Here is a 17348-nt window from a genome sequence, read left to right as displayed (position 1 = left end):
GTCCGCGTTCGCGGAATCCTTCCGCTTACGGGAGGTGAAATAGTGCGGCGCTGCCGCCTCCCGGTGTTGGGGCTGTCCCAGGGCCCGGCCTCGGTCCGTCGAAACCTGGCCGTGAGGTGGACCAGCAGGCCCTTTGGCCTCTGCCGAAGGCGGGAGGCGGTGACCGGGGTCGGGCGTCTGTCAGTGCTGCCTCTTCGTGGCACCCGCTGGAAGGCTGCGTTGCCTCGACCCGTGAGGCGGCGGCGGCGGCGGCGGCTTGGTGGGAGGCGGCGGGCGTGAGGGGTGCGCTCCCTCTCTAGGGAATGGCCGCTTCCCCAGCCCTAAAACAGGGTGAACAACAAAATCATGCCTGCAGCAGCCATCTCTCTGACGGAGTGCTGCGGCCTGCGGGGGGAAGGCCTGCGGGGCATGCGGGGCCGTGCTGCCGGCGGGGGGACCAGGTGAAGGCCGTGGTGGCCCTTTCCTGGTCCCTGCATGCCCCAGCCTGGACGACGTGCGGCCCCCGGCCCGCAGGGTGCCCCGCAGGAGGCCGACCGCCGCTCGGTGCCCATCACCAGCTCTTGCAGAGCCCGGCCCGGTGCCTGGTTGCTGCTGGGCTGTAAGCGCCTGTCTCTGCTCGCTCACGGAGTTTCTGCAGCCTGAGCAAGCCCTTCAGCTCCTGAGCAACTTCAGATACGTGGCTCTGCCCCTGCGAATACTTTAAGTAACAAACGTACAGCTCTTTGAAATCCTTATGGATGGAGAAATTAGCCTACTCTTTCAAGACCATCTTGCTATGTTATTTCACACTTCTATTATTTTATTCTATATGTAGCTACGGCTTGGCTACAAGCAATTAAATGAGGTTCTGCTCGTAAATTGGATTGCATTTGCAAGGGAGATGGACTGTGTGGGCCTTTCTCACTGTTCAGTTTGGATCTCTAATTGAATATTGTTTAATTGCTTTATTTACTCCTACTTTAATTTGCAGGGATGGCTATGTCAACCTCCTTCCTCCTCCCCTCCCTTCCCTGCCTGAATTGCTCCCACTATGCATGCCGGATTCCTCCTGCCGACAGTTATACAATATTCATAACAGCTTATTACCGTGGTGGGGCCAGAGCAGAGTTCAGGTTCGTGAGGGCGATAAAGCAAAGGACTTGCAGTCTCAGCACACCTTGGATCTGGCGGGAGGAAGGAGATAAGAGGATGCAGACAGAGTCTACCCGAAATGCAGGTGCTTGCCCGTTGCAAAACGCAGCTTCAACACTCGACTTCCCTGAGCGAATGCTTATCGTTACGAGCACGCCCAAACCGATATGCTAATCTTAGTCACGCTGGTGTAAGCCCAAAGTAACCCCGTTGAAGACAATAGAGTTACTTCAGATTTACTTCAACGTGACAGCATTTACAGATTTACATCTATTTTTGTGCTGCACCTTCCCGGGGAATGGCCCCCCCTGGCCCTTTGGCACCGAATGCTTGCTTTCTCTTTCAAATCCTTTCTAATTCTGCGGGGCAAGTTGTTCTCTTGCACTTTGCTGGATTATTTAAAGAGGGAAATTGGTCCTGTGTTTCCAGAGGAACCTTCCTGGCCTTGTTTTCCTTGCTGGAAATATCTCCATCTTATCTCTTCCTTCAGTTGTTACCCCCTCTCCAGGGATGAGTCCTGTGACGATCTGAGCACCTTCAGTGGGGTGCTGAGTCCTTTTCACTCCTGTTAATGCTCTGGGAAATGGGGTGGAGGGGGACAGCTCAGCACCTTCCAGAGTGTGACCCAGGAGGTGTACTTGGGGATTCAGTGGGAACACCGTACTTCTGGAAGGAAGGATCTAGCACTTCAAAAGAGACTGGTGAGGGCAAAGAATATATCTCACTTGTGAACCACACCAGGCAAGGTCCAAAGCACTGTCAATTCTTGTTAAAAGAGGCATAGCCAAGGGGAAGGGAGAGAAGTGACAGATAAAGGCGAATCTGTAAAGGCCCCGTCATCACCTTGATAACCAACTCACATTGCTACAGCTCCGTGTCTCAACAGCAGCTGCCAGTGCTTGGTGTCCTGTTCAGAGGGGGGCTGTATTTTTGCACAGGGTCTTTTGCATTTATATTTTTGCTACGTGAACATAAAAAATAAGGACCCTTGCTTAACAGCAGTAAACTCTGTGATGAACCAGAGATATTAAAATGCCACCGCAAAATTATATTTTTAATAAGCTAACTTTTCTCTGCTGGAAATAACAAGCCTCACCCCACACCAGCTTCTCTGATTAGAAAAGGGACCCAGCCAAGGTGTTATAAATATCCTGAAACTATTTTCTTCTCCGGTGTTGCTCACAACAATGATTTATTTCTAGAGGGGGAACAATCAGGGAAATCCCTTTGTCCTTAAACTCTGCACACAGGCTTGAAGCATTCCATAATTTTGAACCTTATGGTTCATATATTCTCCCCTTCTTTCTATTTGTCTACAATTTGCTTTCTAGTTTGCTAAATACGTGATGATGTACAGTTTATCTCGCTCACAGCTCTGAGACCTTTGTGTCTTTTCTTCCTTCCCCCTCCCGAAATTCCACAAATAAATCACTGCTTTGGTAACATTCCTTGGAAGCCTCCGTGTAAAATATCTTTCCCTGCTGATTTGTCCTCACTATCTCATGCGCATGCCACTTCTGTTTATCGTACGGTTGCTCATAATCTGGCTATGTTTAAAAATATATATATTATATATATAATAGCCGCCTCCATACAGGAGTGAAATAAGGAGCATTTCATTATTGTTCTGTACATTTATATACATAATATGTGCACACACATATATATACAGCATGTATAATATAACAGGTATATACATTATATATATACACACATGTACATGTATATATATGCAGATAATAATGAAACGCTCCTTATTTTATCCCTTTATGTAGGCGGATCCTAAGAAATGCGAGTCACCCACACTTCCCCTTGCCTTAGATTACATATTTGCTAAGTCCGTGAAATTCAATGTGTTTGTGTACATTTCAAACAAAGATCTACACGGACTGTTCAAACACTGCAAAAAAAAGAACGGGTGACTTGTGGGTCAAATGTTATTTTTCCTAACATGATACACAGCCACAATTTAAATGTTTTCATAACTCCTACTGTTTGCATCCAGATTTCCTCGTGTTACAATCAAGAGAAATCTTTTATGCATGCTTCTTGCCTCTGATGTCTAAAATATTTTGCTGACCTCCAAATTTCAGATGCTGCGGAGTTTTGGGGGTAGACGGTGCCAATTTGTCAGGCAAAAGAAGAGCAGCTGGAACATGCCGTGAGGCTGATCTGAAGATGTAGGGGTCCGTGTCCTGTTTGGAAGGGCGTTGGTGACGCACAGGCAGGTGTTTTCTTAGTGTCATATTTTATTTACAAAACATACAGTGCAACGATCTCCCTTCAAACAAAACCTGCAAACTGCAGGCAGGCAGCTGCACCATGCGGGACCTGGCGAGGAGCTCGGTGCTGGCTGCTGCTCCCGAGCCTCTGGCTTTGCCTTGGGGCTCACCAAGGACTCCCGCCACGTGCAGAAGCCGAATGAAGCCCCATCCCCAGACACCCAGCAGCAGGATGCCTGCCGGAGACTTTGTTACACTCTCTCTTGCTGACGTACACCAGAGCCAGGCCTTGATTTCCACTGAGCCGAACGTTTCGCAGCCTCAACAGCTGGTTTCCGTCTGAAATCTCCCACCAACAGAAGCTGTCAGCAACGATGACAAGTCCACCCCAAGTTTGTTAAAATCGCATTTTTGATAAAAAATGTTAAAAGATTCTGCTCGGAAAATTTCGAGGCAGGCTATTTTGACATGGGAGAAATGTGATTTGCCATTCCTCCCCTCCTACTTCTTTTTTTTTTTTTTTTTTTTGGTAAAAGTTCATGTATTTCATGGGTTTCTGATGAAAGGTATTTTCAAATGGAAAAATGTTCTATTGGTGAGTTTTGGAAGGTTCATACCGGCAAAAATACTACCAATAAAATCATTCTCATATAAAAATGTCAGAAGTTGCTTTTTTCCTAATATAGCAGTGACCACAATAGGATTTTTCCTGCTATAGCTATTTGGATTAAGAAAACACAGCACATTCCATCCTCTTCTGAATTTCTTATATGAATCCGACTTTTAAGGCTAGACCAGGCACAAGAGCCATTTTGATGTGTCCTGTCTGTGGTCGAGCATCCCCGGGCAAGCGTGGTGGTCATCTGCTCCATCGCTTAGAAAAAGAGGAGAAACAGTGCTAAAGGAGGCTTTGTCCTACTTTAAGTGGAGAACAGCCGTAGCGGATCAGTTGACGCCGCTTTGGCAAGAAGTGGAGCCCCTGTCTTCCCCTCTTCGGTCAGGAATCTCTACGCTCCGCCAAAGCCTGAGTTTCATAACCGGCTAGAAAGCTCTTGCGGGTTTCCATGGGGCTCAGCTGAACTGTTCACGGAGGGGGAAAGGGAAAAACATATGCTATACATCCAGTGCTATACATCCAGCAAAGGGCTTTTCAGCCCTTCTTCAGCTGGTTTATGGTGGGGCAAGCATAATTTGCCTTCTCTCTTTGATGTGTAAAGGGAGAGATGGTGGGGAGCAGAGTGGCTCTCTGCACGGCTCGTCTTGGTTTGCCTGGATGTGGTTACAGAGAGATGTGAATTGTCCCATGGTGTGGAGCAGACCTTGCAAGATGGGGAGCGGTGACTGCTTCTCGGAAAGATTAAGTGGGACATTTTGCGTAGCTTCAGCTTCACGTGGTTTGAAGAAAGCACTTTGTGGATGTTCCTCATTGCATTGGCCAGAAATGCACGTTAGCAGCCTGGGACCTGCAAGTGGCTGGGCTGGGACACGGCTCGTTTCTTTGCTTCCTCTGATTTTACCCCAGCCGAACTCTGCTTCATGGATGAGCTGCTTCTCTAATTAAAACCGATGAAAAAGGAGGACCAGGAGGGCTGCCAGGGGAGTAGGAAACTGGAAATAAGATGAAGGTCTGTTGATTTGCTCGTGGTCAAATGGCTGCTGTGCCTCTGCAGACCCCAGTGGGAGACATCACTGAACACGGGATGTAGAAGTGAGAAAGAGATCTTCCACGCACCCTGAGGATCCCTGACTCCGCTGGGGATTTTGAAATGCAGATGAAATACGTGGGAAATCCCAGCTGCAGGTGCCTGCAGGCTTCCCGAAGGCAGGTGCACCAAAGCCTTCCCAAGCCTGGGACAGGTAACGAGTGTTTGGAGGGCAGTGGCTTTGCTGGTCCAGGTTTTGTTTTCCCTTACACCCCTGAAAATCCAGAACAATCCCACTGACGGCTCTCAGACACCTGGAGTTTCTGCTTACATGCAGCATTTGAAAACGTGGTCCACTGTGGAGGTAGCTGCCACGTGTGCTTATTTATTTGTTTCTATTCTCACCTCCTCCTTGCCGCTCACTGCTCGCGAGCCTGGCAGATTTTCAGGAGCTGGGCTGCTCTTACATAACGTTGCGCCAAAATTGGTACGAAAGGATTCGGAGGAATCCATGGCTGGAGTCACCTTTGATCCCTGGATTCCCTTCTGGTTTGTCCACACAGCTCGGGCACGCCATTGTGAGCTGCTGCTTTGCCCTGGGGCATCCTCTACCACGGGCATCCCTCGGGACCGGGTGTAACGTGGAGGATGAAGTCTCCAGCCACGCCACTCGGCGAGCGCTGCCTTTGCCGCAGCCGCCTTCAGCTGCCACGTGACGGCAGGTGTGGTCCTGCGCTGGCTCTCCTGGGCACGCAGCCGCTTACAAGAGCAGCATCTTCCAGGTCCCTGAGAGAGCATGGCCAGAGTTCAAGCCTGTATAATTAATGGTAATTATCCGGTTGAGGGAGTGGATATGAAACAGATTTAACTTATCTGAAATCCTCAGCCTGAGTCACACTGAGCTGTGTTCTTGGCTCAACAGACCTGCACCCGCATCCAGAGGATGCCTTAAGCGACTTGAGGAAACCCTCTTTCTCCTGGGACAGTCCCTCCTTCACGTCGTGAGCAGCTTCACCTGGGCAAAGCCCCTGGCACCCCTTGGAGAGGATGCAAGGGCTCAGCCCAGCAGCGCACCTTGTAGATCTCTGGCACGCCAGAGAGCTTGCAAAGCGCTGCGTGGTGCACCCAACGGAAAGGTGGGCAGGGCTCACCACGACACCCATGGGGCTTTGGATGCTGGTGTCAGCTGGTTTAAGACAAACGTGACCCAGGCAGCTGCAATCCTGTCTCTGGATTGCAGCACAGACGGACCCAAAGCGATGGAACCAGGCTGTCTCCTACGCTGGTCTCCAGCCAGGTGCCTTTGGTGATAAATCGTGAGTGTTTTGGTTCAGGTGCAGTGATAAATCTAGGGGCTGCAAATGATAACGTGCACAGTAGTGTTTTTTAGCCAATAAATTGGGCTTTTACGTAAATGCTTTCATACGCACGTACGCTGTCAAGCGGCAGGTGAGACAGGAGAGTCAGAGACATTAATCTGCAGAGAAAAGGGACCCTTGGAAACTTGCCACTTTTGTTCCAGTCTCTGGTCTCTAGGAACTGGATTTTCCCCTTCTTTCCCTCCATGTTTACTTCATGTCATTTTTTGCCTTTTAAAAATACATGCCTTGTTTGCAGGCATCCCTGCAAACACCCTAAGAACACCCTGTGCACATTTACGCAGCGGGTGAGATTCAGCCCAGTGCAAGTCTGGGATCGGGTGAGACTTCAGCATCACATCGGCTCTGGGTCAGCCAGCCGGACATGGGGGCTGACGTTAAACTTCTGCCTCAGAGTGAATGGCTGTGGTCATGGGCAGTCTGTTTCTTCCATTTAAAAAGAAAAAAAAGATTAGAGGAAGCGTTCACCTTGCAGCCAGAACAGCTTTGATTATTCAATGATGCATTTAGGGTTCAAATGTATCGTTACATCTTGTTACCGAAGTCCTGTCTTGCCCTCCCATTCCCTTCCAGGGGATGCTCACCACCCAGTTTGGTGGGTTTGGGTTTATTATAAAGGGGGTTTGCAGAAATTAATGTGCTTTGTGGGAAAGGGAGATGAGTACAAAGGCAAACTATGGGCAGAGAGTGAAACCTGAGTGTATGTTGCCTTGCACAATCATGGCACATATGAAAAGGGAACAAATGTTGTAAAGCGGAGAGGACTGGACCGGTCCTTTCAGCTCAAGCACTCAGCACTGTTGTGTTGCATCCGGCTGCGGCAGAGGGATGGGCCTCGCATTTCCATCCAGACACACATCAGGCAGGACTCACGGCCAGCCGCCGGGAGCCACCCCCGCTCAGCCCATCGCTGCCGAGCCAGCACAATCCAGGATGCACCTGGTGACAGTAGTCGTCACATCAAAGCTGGAGCGGGGAAGAGATGCCCCATGAGAGGCTCTACAGACTTGGCGAGGATCAAACCGAACCTTCTCATGGTACCTCTCGACGCTCTCATTGATTCAGCACATGCAACTTGCCCAAACCTGCTGCGGAGACAGGTCCCCTCCCATTGCACACGAGGAGGAAAAGCGGATTTTGAGGCCAAGAGGCAGTATTTTAGAAGGAAAGTGGTTTGTGAAAGTTTGTGCACACCTGAAGGTTTATCTGATGATAACTTGGCCCATCAGAGCTTCTCCTTTGTACCTCCTCATGGGACACTCTTTCTAACACAACTGCCTCTTCCCAGGTAGTTCAGCCTGAAACACAAGCGTCCAGAGATGAAGTAGGAACATCTCCAGAGATGGAGAAATCCCACTGGGGGTCAGAGAAGCCCCATGCAGCCACACAGCCTGCTTCTCTGCAGCCTCCACTGACGGTGAAAGCCTTGGTGGCCTCTAGACCTTGAGCTCGACTTTCACTCGTTTTCCGATACTGTTTGACTTCCCTGCAAAGAGTTCCCTCCCTGCTAAGCTTGCTATGAATTTAACTTTTCTAACACGCGGTGAGGAAGGGACCAGTGAGAGCTGCTCCTGGGTAGCTCCATGCACCCATGGATTTACACCACAAGCTCCCCAGGAGAGGGGGTTCGCTCCAGGCAGTGCCTGCATGGGAGATGCTTCACCCCAGCTCCTGGCTCAGTGATCTCCCTCTGCTGAGCCATCCTACCTTTGCCACTTCTCCCAACGCAACCTCAAACAAGCGTTGGGTATTTTTCTTCTCGGTAGCATGTAGGTCACTGGAGAGCCTTAGGGACCTGACAGCTGACATTCATCCTTGGTTTTGAATCCGTGCGTCAAGCTTTCCGGAGGCGATAGAAGTGCAGTTGCTGGTGAGACCGACTGCCTTTTGTGTGGCTTCAATTAAATGTCTTTCTCGGCGTGGGATAGTTGCCAGAGCTCTTTTTTTTTGTTGAAAGAAATGGTTTTATTTAGATATATATAGAAAAAGTCCCACCTGGCTTTTTGGAAGGGTTTCAGCTGGAATGTAACAGATCCCATATTCTTCTATAAAAAGGTGAGCTGTGTTTTTCAGCTGAACTTTTCTCCCTTTTATAGCTGTGATTTGGCACACACGAGGCGTAAGCAGCGGCAAGGTTGCTGCCCTTCCCCAGCCGAGGAGGAAAAGCCGTGGCACGTGCCAGGGCCGGCGATATGGGGGCAGCTGCCGAGGACAAGCCTGGGGGGATGCGAGCTGTGGGCTGACCCCCAAGACCGGCTCGCCCTTCGGATCTGTGCAGGAGCCCTGGGGTGGCTCAGAGACCCTGGAAGACGTGTGTCCTGGCCACCACAGAGCCTGCCCTGCTGATGAGATGCCTTCACAACCATGGCCTCCGGAGAGGACCCATGGGGACCGTCATGCCGGAGCATGTGCTTTTTCTCCCAGCCTTTATTTGCTTTGTTTTCACTGCTCCTTCAACCCAGGCTAACACCAGCTCTATTTCAACAACAGTGTGAGCATGGGCAACAGGTCAAAACAAGGCAAGCAGCCACCATTTCCTCTGCTTTCTTTCTTCCTGCACCCTTTTAAATTTTGGTTGCTCAAATGGCCTTTTCCAGACCTGGGTGTCCTCCTCCCTCATGAGCCGTGCTGCCTGGTGTCCCCTGTGACGTGGCCAGGTGCTTGGGTCCCCGCTGCCATCTGCGGAGGAGGAGGTGGTACAAGCCAGCAGCTCTCCGCTGCAGTGTTACATTGCTCGGCGGCAGATGCATTTTTAATTAATTTATTTAATTATTTTTTATCAAGGTTGCACTTATTTTTATTATGCATTTACTTATCAAGGGTGCCTATTGCAGTCTCTTCCCAGCCCCAGCTAGTGAAGCGACCTGCCCCATCTCATTCAGACTCACCCCAGGAGCAGCAGCAGGCGATGCCAGAAATGCTCCAGGAGCCGCAGCACCTCTGCTCAGCGTAACATTTGCATGAGAAAGAGGGGAGCGGTGATGACATAAAGTCCAAAGGTGAAGCAGCGTGAGTCACTTGGTGAAACTGCAGTACCTCTGTTGAATTCCCCGGGGCCTAAAACCAGGGCGCAGGGAGGGACTGGAAATCCCAGGGGTGCAAGCGGCCAGGATGATGAGAACACACTTGATCCTTGTGTGCTGGGAGCTCAGCCACGCCGACGAGCTTGTTTCTGTTTGGTGTTTTTTATTGTGCTCTGATTAATATGGAAAGTGTCATATATGCCCATGCTGGGTGACCACACATCCCCGTGCTTTTACTGGTCCTGTTCTGGAAATACCTTTCGGGCTGCGGGGTGTCCCCAGCTCCCCTGGGTTGCAGCAGGAGCGCGAAATGATGCTTTAAATCCTCCGCTCGCTGCTCCCAGGTTCTCCCAAGCACAGCCTTTAAATGCTGTGCCATCAACTGCTTGATTAATTAATGCTCTTCTGTTTCACTTGTTTGATGATGATATTCAGTGATGTGACTGAAACTCACCTCCCAGGGCAGAGACAGTTTCATGCACTGAAACAGGCTGGACGTGTATTTTTAGCAAAACAGTATTTTCAGCTCAGGATTTGAAGTTTCTGGTCATTTCCTCGTACCTCTCTAAGTCACACGCCAAGTCCTTTCTGTTGTTTATTGCTGATGTTGAAGGTTACAATAATCCGGGAGTTAAGCGCTTGGCTTTCGGAGGGAGAAGGAAGCAGGCAGCAGGATGAGCTCCCGCTGCTCATCGGCACCAGGCACCCGAGCTTATGGCAAAACTTCCAGGGAGCTCCAGTTTATATATATTGTTACAGAAATAATGTATTGGAAAAGGCACACGGCAGGATTTAAGGCCACTCCATATGATTGCTCGGCTCCTGGCCTGGAGATGAGCACAGCAGAGCTGTCTGTCTGTCCGTCTGCCCACCCAGGGCTCCTGCTGGCTGCTGCTGGGCCCCAGAAGCAGCAGGCTCATGGCACCAGAGGGGCTGGGGGCTGCAGCACTGGTGGGTGAGCCAGGGTGCCCTCCTCTACCACCGCTTCAGCAAATATTCCTTAATGTGGCTTCTCGCCTCTGTCTGCGGGCAGGAATTTAAGCCAGAAACGCTGTCAGTCGTGTTTGTCCTGCCAGTCTCAGCTCACCTTGGAGGTGTCAGCCCTGCAACGATGCTTAACCTGCGATGCATCTCTGCAGCCTCCCCAGCTGGATGCTGGCACCGATCAGGGCTGGATCCTAAAAGCTGCTACCCTGGCATTTCCCTCCTCGCCCTTACACCCCAGGTTTCCAAGCTCTTCAGCAGTCAATAGACGTTCAGAGCATGGAGAAGCTTCAACACATGGATGGGGTAGGGGTCTGCGGGCTGCCGGCACACCGGGCTTGTGTTGCAGTGCCAGAGGGAGCAATGTGGTTGTGGTCTGATATTTGCCTGCTCTGCTCTGTTCTGGGGCAGAGTCGGGTCCCCCGGCAGGACCAGCTGTGTCTGGGGAGGATGCTCACTGCCAGAGCAGAGGAGCTGCTGGAAAATCTCTCTCCCAAGCCCAGTTTGCTGCAGGTGGAGGGAGCAGGCTGAGCTCTCGCCGTTAGGCAACGTGCTCTTCCTGCTCTGGTGGGTCTGTGCTTAACTCGCCGTCAGTCAGAGAAAGAGGACACGTGCAGGGACCTGCGGCAACGCGGGGCCTTCCCAAAACGCTGGGCTCTCGCGTTGGGCTGGGGCGGCAGATCTGGAGCAGACCAGACGGGCTGTCGGGAGCACTGAGCATCAAAGATGCTGTGCAGCCACTGGAGCTTTGGAGTTGGGTTTCTTCTCTGTGGGGGTGCATCCCAGGGCGTACAGACCCCATTTCTGATGCACGGGGTTCCACAGCCCTCCTGGCATGCCCGGAGGTGGGAGCAGCAGGGATACGGGGACCGTATGGCAGCGGGGCCATCCCCGCATGGTGCTAACTGCCAGCTGCATTGCCTCACTCACCCCCAGCTTTGGGGACACCAGTTTTTGCTGGAGGGATGGGTAGGACTCCCTGCAGAGCCCAGCTGGGCAGGGGTGCCTGGGTGCCCTCTGTCTTCACCTGCCCCCGGGGATTGCAGAGCCACCATTTTGCAACCCAAAAGAGGATTTCCCACCGGCATCCTGCCCTCTGAGAGCAGCACGTCCAGCTACCTCCTCTCCTCCTCTTGCAGGAGCAAAAAATTCAACAATGAAAATGGGACTGATGACGGCACTAATTGCTTAAGAGACGGCATGGCGGCCTGGGGCCGGGGGGATGGCACGCTGCGGGGTTTTAAAACCACAGATGAATGCCGAGTGGGATATTTTGCCAGCTCAGAAGGAGATGGGAGAGGGCTCTGCGCTGAGCCAGGGAATACACTGCACAGGCGGGTTTCTAGAAGCAGCACAAGTTGAGCTGGTAAATTATAAAATGCCACACTTGAGGTCTGTTATATAACGTCCCTTTACAGAACCTGGGATCTAAATATAAAAGAGAGTTACATTTTGGGCTGGTGTAAAATGATGCTCCAGAACGGGTTTGTGTGGGAAGGAGCACTCTGCAGCGCTGCGAGAATCGGAAAGGCTTCCGGGACCCTGGGTTCGCTCCTGGCCTCCATCGCTTGTTTTCTCTGCAACCTTGCGAACAACATTTACTCCCCGGGTCTCAGCATCCCTCTCTTTAAATCAGGAACAATAAAACCTCCATTTCCTTGCAGCTGCATTGTCAAGATTAATTCATGTTTGCAAAGTGACCTGAGAATCTATAGAAACCCGAACAGTATATCATTATCCTGAGCTAAACTTGGCATATAATACCAGCGGGCCAAATTCCCCTCCCACACTGGAGAAGAAGGGGTTGTGTCAGCGTAGTCAAGAGGAAAATTCCAGCCACCATTCCTAACCAAAAAATCCAGAAGAGAAAAGCCTTTTCGGGCTGAGACCATTTTGTTTTCCTTGAGGAAATTCCCTCCTTCATTAGCTCTGAGCAGAAGGATCAGCTCCCACGCAAATCGGCTCATGCCGAAGTGCGGAGGGGGTTAATGGGAGTTTTGGATGGCTCATCCTTCCCCTCCAGGGTGGTACCAGTGACGCTGGGCTCCTGCAGGACCTGCTGCAGCCGTCACCGGCTCCTGCCGCTCGCAGGTGACAAAGCCGGGAGCATCTCCCGTGAGAAACGCAAGCGGGAGTGGAGCAAAGTAGAAATGCAGAGAGATGCTGTAAATCCAGTATGTGCCAGGATCCAGCCTGTTTGGCCATGCTTTGGGGCCGTTTTGCACTCCCTTGGCTCCTGCCCTTTTTCTCTTCAGCTGTATTTCCACCACCAAGCCCAGCGTGGCCCTCAGCATCCTGCTCTGCTCGGAGGATGCTCTGTCCTGTCCCTGTTCTCCATGAAATGCTGGGAACAACCCTGGCCCGTCTTCCTTCTTCCTCTCTGCACGCAGAGTGAAGACTGCAGACGCTGGGCAGTCACAGAAGAGCTAGGTGGATTTTCAGGTCAGGTTTGACCACTCAATTTGAGGGTCAAGGAAGTCAGGTACAGACTGAAGGTTGGCTGAAGCATGGTACGTCAGAGGAAAGCCTGGCTGGGGTGAGCAGGGGATGGTGCTGCCGCAGCGTTGCTCCCGCAGTGATGGAGGGATGCAAAGATTGAACTAGGATCAGCCTAGTTCAGCTTCTCTCTCAGCGCAGAGAGAGCAAGGGGCAGCTAACGGAGGCCCTGCTCTGGCCAGTGGGACCAGGGAGCAGCTCACCTGGGCTACCATCGGCTGCTCATTTCCCCCCGCAGGAGGCTCATGCCCCATTTGGATTTGTGCTGAAAACAGCGTTGATAACACAGGGATGTTTTCATTATTGCTGAGCAGTGCTTACATAGAGTCAAGGCCTTTTCTGCTCCTCACCCCACCCCACCAGTGAGTAGGCTTGGCGTACACAAGAAATGGGGAGGGGACACAGCTGGGACAGCTGGCCCCAACTGACCAAAGGGCTATTCCATACCATATGATGTCATGCTCAGCATATAAAGCTGAGGGAAGAAGAAGGAAGCAGGGGATGTTCGGAGTGATGGCGTTTGTCTTCCCAAGTAACTGTGACGCATGTTGGAGCCCTGCTTTCCTGGAGATGGCTGAGCATGCTTTCCATGGGTTGCCTGCAGATGAGAGAGGGGGAGACCGCTGCATCCCCTCTCTTTTGCTAGGATGCAGATTATGCAGAGCATTGTGCTCCTTGAGCTGAGGCCTAAATGGGGATGTAGGAGCCCTGGGAAGCCTCGTCACTCCCCTTGCGGCACTCCTCGCTGTGCAGTGCCCATCAGGAGCCGTGTTTTGCAGCCCATGCCTGGCTGCATGGCCAGGACCTGGCCAAAGCGCATGCGCAGCCCCTCCAGGTATGGTGTGTGGTTTCTTAAAACCACCTGATCAGCAAGGCCTGATCCTGCACTTGTGAAACCCATCCGAATTGCTGGGAAAAATGTTTTCTGACAGGATGGAGATTTGCAGGGGAGTTGCCAAGCAACTGGCACGGCTCCGCTGCCTCCTGCTCCTCTCCTCTGAGCAGTGAGCGGGCAGGGGACGGCTGCGTCCCTGCGTCCCTCTGCCCCAGCCAGCCCAGCGCTCCCTGGCCGTGCCGCCTTGCCTCCGCCTGCCCGGGGAGGTACCACTGCGAAAGGCAGGGACTGCTTGCAGCGAGTGGGACAGGATGCTCCTGGCCAGTGGGGATGACCGCTCCTGCACGTCTGACCCACAGCAAATCGCCATCAGCGGCAGGGTTAAAAATGGGCTCTCTCTTCCAACCCATCCCCGAGCTGTGCAGCTTCCTTTTGAACTAGTCCCAGAAATGTGTGCTAACACACCGACCAAAACACCCAGGAGGACTCATTATAACCCGACTTTGATTAGTGTCACCTCTGCATTTCCCTGGGAGTCGCTTCAGATTTGCGCTAAGAGAAATATGCAACCCGAACCCTTGGGATTTTCTTTTTTAAAGCTTTAATTTAAATCAACTCTTGAGTAACAACCGCCTGTTACAAAAATCAGCTGATGACCCTCGTAAAGCCTTGGACCTGCGGCGAGGGGCATGAAGTAACGGCTGATGGGAAGGGAGGCAACTGATAGCTGCGATCTTGCAAAAGATCAGCTGCTGAGTGAGTGGCAATAAACAGCAAATCCAGCCAGCTCGTAGAAATGGCAAATGGACCAGACTGTTCAGAACAATCTGTTCCTTCTCCAGAGAAGGGCTGCGGTGCCAGCGGTAGGCTGGGAAAGCGGCTATTCTCGGCGTGAAGCTGGTCTGAAATTCTGCTTAGGAAAAATGGCAGGGCCAAGACAGGGTAATTACTAGGAGACATGTCCTAAATCAAATAAAAAGGCTGCAAGTGGCTTTGCTGGGCTGACTCTTCTCCAGGGAGGTTTGTGCTGAAAGAGCCCTGCTCTGCCTTGTCCCATGGACCTGCTCGCTGCCGTGTCCATGGCTTTCTGCTCTGGCAGTGCAGCCGCCAGGCTGATGCTCATGCAGGGAAACCCTGCGGATCCACCTTGGGTTGTTTACCTGCATTTGGCCGTGCACTTTACTGTCTCACACCATCACCTACTTAATTGGGCATTAATGTCACTGAGCCAGAAGGAGAGCAGTTGGTGCACCCAGTTTCTTGCCCGGTGCTGCGGTTGCTGTTGGAAGGGGACACCCCAGAGTGCCCAAACCTCCCCCATAAAGCCAAAACTGGGGAGACAGAAAGATCTGGGACTGTCCATATCAACACCACGCCAGGCTGGACCTGGGGTGCAATTCCTCCAGGCAGGTTTATTTCAGTTGTCTGGCTTTCCTTGGGGCTTGTGGGCTCCCCCAGGATACTTTCCTCCTGTGCCAAACCCAGAGATCAAGTGGCCTTCATTTGATTTGGGAAAGAAAAGTAAAAGAAGATAAACTGAATGCAGATGGTGCAGAACACCCATACAGCAGTTTAATTAATTGCCTTTAAATGTTAATTCAAAATAGTTTCCCTGAGTGATCTTATATAGGCAAATCCTCAGTTGCCTTAAGGCACTTTCAGAGTGTGTTCAACTAATAGGGTATTCTTAGTCCTGATCAAGAGCATTGCATGGGATGGTAATCAGGAATGATTAATTGGAAATAGCTCTTCTAAACCAGGCTGTACCTGCTGCACTCTCCCCTGCTGCCCAGCTCTGCCCAGAGCTGATGAGGAGCTGTTGGGGGGGCACAGGGAAGGGAATCCCCCCGTGATGTGCTGCTTTCTCAGCCACAAATCACCCTCCCACCCATCTTCCCACCCTCCCACCCCTCTTCCCAGTGCTCTCCAATTAGATCTGGCACGGAGGGTTTCCAGCATGGCATCTAGATCTGCCAACAGACTTCCCTGGGGGAGAACGAGTTCTGGGAGGTCACAGTAGGAATTCATTCGCTTGGCTTAGCCATAGCCAAGCACCCCCTCGGACCTTCAGAGCCATTGCATTGCATATCCCGCTCCTGAGCAAGACTGCCCCTTCCTTGGGTTTTATGCTGTGAAATGGCTGTGTCCCTCCAAAACTGCTGAGGGATCAGCAGCCCTGCTAAGAGCGTTACTTTGTGCAGCTTTGCCTAAATCACAGGCGAAAAAAAATCCCCGCACAGAGAACCCCATTCCCAGTCAGGTAAGACACCGTGTGACAGCAGCTTCTGCGATGGCTCTGTCCTTGAGTCCTCTGTTCTCTTCTCTTGCTTTAGCTAAAAACTTCCCACAGCATATGAGTGCTTGCTACGAGACAGCTTTGACCTCAGGCCGGTGAAATTTTTGGAGGTCTTTTCTTGCTTTCAGATGGCAGCGCATCCTCAGCTCTTTTGCTTCTGCGTTTTCCCACCCGCGGCGGCAGCCTTTGAGCAGTAATTCAGCACAGTGTACCTGCTGCAGTCAAAGGCGTCTGTAAGTTAACACAGAGGGATGAAACAAACCCATGTTATTAGGCTCTGCCAGAGGGACTGAGCCTGCAGTGGAAAAGAGTTTTGCTGTCCCAAAGTCAAGGCCTAGGGAGCTTGCTCCTAAAATGACCCTTTAAAAAATACCAAGTAATGCCATGAAAGAGTCAGTTCACTGCTGGAAATCACATTTCACTCAGTGTCAGCAATTCAGAAGAAACCCATCTGCAGGAAATTATGATGACAATTTCCTCTTTGAGTGAAGAGGAATTACAGCTGTAATTCCTCTTCGCTATAGTCGAGGAGGCAGCAAACAGCTTCCTCTCCCCTTACTTAATACCAATTACTTTTAAAACTTGAAGCCATGTGCCCGTATGGGATAGAGACGTCTCTATCCCATCCTGCTACCTAGAGGCCATCGCCGCTGCACTTGCAGGCTCTCAGGAAAAACATACCCAGAGGTGAAAACCAGCTACTTTTGTGCTATTTTGTTGTCTCTAATGATGGATATGCACTTGTTATTTTTACACTGTAGATTTTCAGTGTGAGAAGGATGTCCTGCTGCATACTTGTAGAGTGCCTGGCATATTTGGCTCTCGTTTTGTTGAGATTTTAAGTGTTAAATAAGGGTAATAGCATCAGACGTTTGCAGTGTTTTTTCAGATGCTGGGCATGACAGCCTTCTCTCCTGGAAGGGTGCGTGCTGAGGAAGGGCAGGCAAGAAGAAGTGATATCGTGCAGGGAGAGAACGGCTCGATGTTTGAGGACTAGAAGGCGTGTATTTTGAAAGAAGCCTTTTCAGTAAGAAACACATGGAGCAAAACTCAGGCCAGTTGCAAAAGGCTGCAGGTCTACAACTCTCAATGTGTTCGCAATGCTTTTAGGACCAAAACTGGTCTTGCCCATTGAAGGCTGGTATGGTTCATGCACATATGAAGATAACCATTCATTGGAGGAAAAAAATAAAAACCTGGGTAGAGAATGTGCTCATGGGAGGCCATTCCCAAACGAAGTCTTGGTAAGGTGACACCATGAGGCCAAGGTATCACTCCAGGTCCATGGTATGACATTTCAGCAAGGATGGACCTAGCGTGTGTCTGAATTCAGGACCTT

This window comes from Mycteria americana, chromosome 13 (assembly GCF_035582795.1).
Source record: "Mycteria americana isolate JAX WOST 10 ecotype Jacksonville Zoo and Gardens chromosome 13, USCA_MyAme_1.0, whole genome shotgun sequence".
Taxonomy (NCBI): Eukaryota; Metazoa; Chordata; class Aves; order Ciconiiformes; family Ciconiidae; genus Mycteria; species Mycteria americana.
Note: the sequence above shows the minus strand (reverse complement) of the source record.